Genomic DNA, 6,000 nt, shown 5'->3' on the forward strand with positions numbered 1-6,000 from the left:
CATCAACCAGAATGGATGCTCTCAGAACTTGCTTCTATGCTCCAGAGACAGCTTTTCCATGTGGTTCTGATAACATTATTATTATCATCATCATAATCGTCATCATGTGTGGCTGTGTGGATTACTGCAGAAAAACTAATTTTCTTTCATGATCATAAAGTCATTTTATTATCTGTAAATGTGAATAGATATTGAAGCAACAACAAGACAAATTACTACAAAGAGTACTCTTGTGGGAATTATTATTGCTATTGTTATTATTAATGTTCTTGCTGCAATATGCAAAAGATTGGACTTTAGTGTTCTCACAACTTGCTGTTGTGTTCCAAAGACTGTTTTTTTTCCGGTGGATCTTAGGATTCCATCATTAGCATTGATATGATCTGAGTGGCTCCAACCCACAACCCCCCACCCTTTCTTTCTCTTTCATGATCATAACTCTTTGTGCAATGGAAGTTGTTGCTGGGGCAGGAAAATATGACTCTAGATGAGTCCTTTTGCATGGCTGCATGAACAGTCCACCACCCAGTTCTCCCTCACAATGTTAAAATTTAGGCATTCTTATTTCCCCTTCCCCATTGTTATGGGTTACTGGGGATGCCAAGGGTTGCTTAGCCTCTCACGACCCCCTTGGCTCTGCATCTCATGGCCCTGTCTTCTCCCTGCCAACGCTGGAATGCACCACCCACCACAGCAATATATTGATCCCAGTGCTCTTACCTTTCCCCTCTGTCACAGTAACTGTGGGGAATGTATCCAAGGATAAGTAATATGAAGCACATGCTTTTTAAAAGTTATTGTATTAGTCCCTCTTAGCTAATAAAAGCTAGCAAAGAGGGAACTGCTGGCTGGGGCAGGGAGGTGATTACTGCCTCTTTATCAGAGGGAGTGGTCCATCACCACTTGCAACAAGCCGTGGTGAGACCACTCCTAAAAACATGTAGCTGCTTCTCCTTTTCATGTTCAGCAAGTGAGGCTATGGATGTGTTAATGCTGCTGGCAACAATGGAATGGATGAAAGCTAGCAAAATGAAGCTTAGTCCAGACAGGATTGAGATGCTCTTTGTGGGTGATTCTTACGACAGCATGGGGGGATTTCAATCCGTTGCACTCCCTTTGAGGGAGCAAGTTCATAGCTTGGTGCTATTTCTTCAGCCACCTTTTTCAGTTGAATCCCAGGTCACTTCAGCACTCTGGAATACCTTCCACACTATGACCAACCTCTGGGGTCTGCCTCCAACTGCCACCCCTGAGGAACACCCAGTTGGTGGCAACAAGAGAAGGGCCTTTTCAGTGGCGGCTTCCAGTTGTGGAACTAGCTCCCCACTGATGTCCACCTGGCACCAACCTTACTATCTTTTTGGCAACAGGTCAAGACATGGGGCATTTAATCAGTTGGGGTTTGCTAGTTTTTAATATATATATAGATTCAGTCAGGTTTTATCTTGCTTATGTAATTGTAATTTTATATTTTAAATGTGGTTTTAAATATGGTGTTTCACATGTGATATTTATGTATTTATTTATTTACTGGCATTGTATTTTTCCTCTAATATTTTAGACTGTGTTTTAATGAACTGTTGTAAACCAGCTGGAGAGTTTCAGCTGTTGGGTGGTAAAGGAGTTAAATAAATAAATCTTACATATATGAAATGTGCTGTGTGTGTGCATGTGTAAGTTACATATGCAAATTACATGAATATGGCACCTCAAATGTCACACTTCTGAGAAGTTTCCAAATGATCTGTAGCAATAGTAGGCTTAGGTTGGTGGGTTTGCAAATGTAGCTGATGATGGATATTTTAGCCCCAAATCGCTGCATAGAAGTTTTACTGCAAATATACTCCTGTAGTCAAAAGCAAAATATAGGCAATAAGGTTAATTTCATTTTTTGGATAATTAACAATGGTATCATCTTCTGGTGCTGACAACATTCAGAAATGCATCATATGTTGTGTAAGACTTTAGTGATGGAACAGAAATGCTATCAAGATAGTTTATGCTGCTTTTTCACCATGTATCACTAGAAACAAATTTAATTAGACAAGATCAAAGTGGCTGAAACGTCTAGCAATGTAAACTGTTATAGTACTTTACAACTGCCAGAATTACACATCAGTAATTGTGTGTGTACTGCCTCATGATTAGGTGTAATTTTCTGCCCCCCCCCCCATATGTGTGTGTAAAACAGGCAGGTTTGCAAAATCGTAGTAAAGTTAAAAACTAAGTACTATTTATGTAGTATTCTATCTGAAACTAGAAGAACTCTTTTAGGTCCCCTTAGGGACCCCTCTGTCCCTTAGGACTGAGACAAAAGACCCTTTTCTGAACACCATCTCATTATGCTATACAGTTTAAATAGGAGGACAAGGTTTTCTAAAATCTTTGTCTTTTCAATATCTCACTAGGAATAGTAAACACACAGTATGCTTCTAAAGCTATTTGGTCCTATTTTTGCATATTTCATATAAAGTGGGGCTGAGATAAAATGTTCCCATATTTGCAAACCTATTCACAGACTACAAATAGAAGTACTTCATTCTGACACATTTTCTAAGTACCCTGTCAAAGGGGATAAAGTGTTAATATCACTGGCTCTGCTTCTTGCTGCTTCTTTTCCCAATGATTGCATCCCCATCTTTGTCTGAGGAAATGCTTTTTGTTTATCCACCAGGCATTATACTGAGAACCAGAAGCGCTGGCCCCACTGTGATTTGGCTTCATGATGGTAAATGTAGCCAAACAGGTTTCCCTGCATGATTACATCCGATGTCACATTAGATGAAGGGTAATTCTCTTCATACATGTGATCTAAGACATGGAAAGGGAGGAGTGACAGCTACCACCCACCCTAAATGCGGCTGCTGTTCTCCAAAGCATGACCAAATCTGCACTTAGCTACTGTGAAGAGCAGAGTTAATCCCCTTGGACATCTCTGGTTTCCAATAAGTAACTCTTTTCAGCAGCTAGCAAAGGGATGCTATGAATTAGCAAGTATATAACATTATGGTCTAATAGTGGTATGAAACTGTGCCTCTCCTCCCACACAAATGACACGCAAGTACCACCTAAGTGATGAGTGCACAGCTTCCCAGCTGATGCAGCTTCAGGGCAGGTGTGAGTAATCTAAGGGTCAGAGTTCGACAGCTGTCTCCTTCCTACATCATCCAGCTTCTCGGGGGAACAAAGCAGACAGACCCCGCTCTTCTCTCAGGCCGCTGCAGGGGTGCCATGGCAGAGGCTGGGCCTTAGCCGACCAGCAGGCACTGCTTCATTCAGATGAGCTGCGTGCACTGCCCGGCTTTGCCAGCTGTGCAACTTTCCTTGAAAGCTTCACTGAATCAAAGTAGGTCTGTCTGCTGCTCTCTCCCTTCCTCTCTGTTTCTCATCTTGTAGTGTGTAAGATATACAGCAACATTTAAGCATGACAACAGAGGGAAACAGGGCTTTGGGGTGCTGGGAAAAATAAGAGGTGGATGGCTTAGCAGTGACTGTTGCAAAAAGAGCCATTCCTTTCATTTATAATTCAGGACTGGGAAGCCAAAAAGAGTTACAATGCGATACACCACGGACCCATTTCCCTCCACCTCCTGTTCATGCTTCAATACGTATAAAGCTGTACATGTTACAGAGATCTGGCATAATTCACGTCAATGATTCCTAATATTATGACAATAAAAGATTCTGACATGTACTCTAATGCACAAAACTTTAATTCCAAATAGTGTTCTCCTGAAGGTGGTGGGGGTTGTCATTTACTCCAGTCTTTGACTTTTTGATCTAGTAATCCTACAGCAGAGATTTGTTAATTGTTATGTTATTGCTTTGTTTGATTAAAAGTCTTTATTACTACTGAATTTTTTGAGTACATCAGATATCACACCACCTATACATTTCCTTCTGCACAGATGGAAATCTAAAACTTATGCTCCTGGCTATTTTTAGTCATGATGTTTTCCTGTTCATTGTTCTGCAAGACATTCAGTATTACACAATTCAAAACAAATGCACCCTTATCGTAAAGCCAAATGATCCATTCAATTATATTTGTTTTGCATCTTATTTTTCCCCTTCACTCTGCTGATCTTAAAAAAAATCATTCTACTCTTTGATGAAATAAAATTATCAGTTAACAAATTCAGGAATGTTACAAATAAAAGTAAAAAGGGCAAAGATCAAATAAAAGCGAGAAAGCAAGGTTGGGAAAGAAGAGGGAATGCAGACAGAGGTACAGTTGTTCCTGCCACCAGACCATCCCAGCTGAACCATGGCTGTTGGCAAAGAGAAAGAGGAGCAGGAACGCTGAGATGAATTCTCTTCTTTATATGCTCTGCCAGTGCTCAACAGCAGTGACTTTTTGGGTGGTGGTAATAATTCCCACTTCGAGGGAAGGTGAACAGAGTTCTGTGCACTTCAGTGTTTAGTCATGCTGGTCACATGACCACGGAAACTGCCTGTGGACAAACACTGGCTTCCTAGTCTAGGAAATAGAGATGAGCACCACCCCCTAGAGTCAGGCATGACTGGATTTTAATGTCATGGGGAAACCTCTACCTTTAAAAAAAAATAATAATTCTAATACATCTCTTGATGGGAAATTCTTTAATATTCAAGAATATGCATTTGTTTTGAATTACCTACAAATCTCCTGGAATTTAATACAAGGTCAACATAAATGGAATTCCTGCATCCTTTTGGCCATTAAATGACTAATATTAAGACACTGAAATCATAAATGGCCACGTGTAATAACACAGTGTGTGCAGGATTTAATGATATCTTCCATTTTTAATGGGTAGCCTTTAAGAGCAATCTACAAATGGATAAATATATGGATATTTTGTGTGCCTCTCTTGAAATCTATGCATAATTATTTTAATAACAGTTCTATGTTCCTTTAATATGCTAAGAAAAAGAATATATAATAGATATGTAACTAGTACTGTGGTTCTTTTAAGAATATAGTCAAAAATAGTAATCTTTTGTCTTTTTTCCATTTGTTCTTCTTTAATGGTGTGTTTTACTTGTTTCTATATTGCACAATCAACATAAAAATTAGAAGAGTAGTAACAGCCATTATGACCAACAAGTGTTTTTGTGTGTGTTATGTATGAATGGTGCCAAGGTAGTACGCAGACCACTGCTTGTTCAAGAGTCTTTTTAGGTGACACAAGTGTGACAACACAGGAGACCATGCCTGTTTTTCCTTTATACCTTTGTTGGTAAAATGCTAGAATCTACCTGTAAAATACACAGATTACCAACCTGAACCTTCAGCATACTTGTTTTCAGAGAAAGGAGGTGTAGAATGTTTAAGAATATTCTAAAGTACTGGGAGAACACCTGGAAAGGCACGGCTTGATTTAGGATAGCTGTTCCAGCAGAGGAATACATGCTTAATTAAACACATTCCTTGGAAAATAATTCTGCTATGACAGAGATGACAAATTCAGTAGTTCTGGTATACTTCTTTTCTTAAAAAGAAAGAGAGCATCTGACAAGACTACATGCTGAAGATGAATAGGTGGCAGAATGAAAGACAAAGCATTGCTCCCCTCACACCCTGCTGCTTCTCCCAGTTACTACCATTGCCTGATAAATCTGAAAACAATCTCCTATGCCTGATCAGTATTTACAGGTATGAAAAACTGATCACCATCCTGGGGAACTTTTTCTCCTAAGCCCATAGCTGTGTTCACCATGCATGTGTGTGAAATTTCCATTCGGACTGTGGCATTGGGAGGGACATCCTTATCGTCTCTGACTAAGATAACAACAAACAAAGACTTCGAATTAATTAAGGAAAAATGAAACATGTAGTCGCATGCAACGCACTGTGTGTAATGCGTCCTTGGGGCCTTTCAAGGCTTCATTGGGTCCGGATTGCCACATGACACCACTACTTACAGAGGAGAGAAAACAGAAGCCATGTGTTGTGACTTATGGTAGTGAAGTGCTTTCGGGAATCACACCCTTCTTGGATATGTTTGTACAATATAT

The sequence above is a fragment of the Varanus komodoensis genome, unplaced genomic scaffold (genome assembly GCF_004798865.1).
Source record: "Varanus komodoensis strain SLA01 unplaced genomic scaffold, ASM479886v1 scaffold5, whole genome shotgun sequence".
Lineage (NCBI taxonomy): Eukaryota > Metazoa > Chordata > Lepidosauria > Squamata > Varanidae > Varanus > Varanus komodoensis.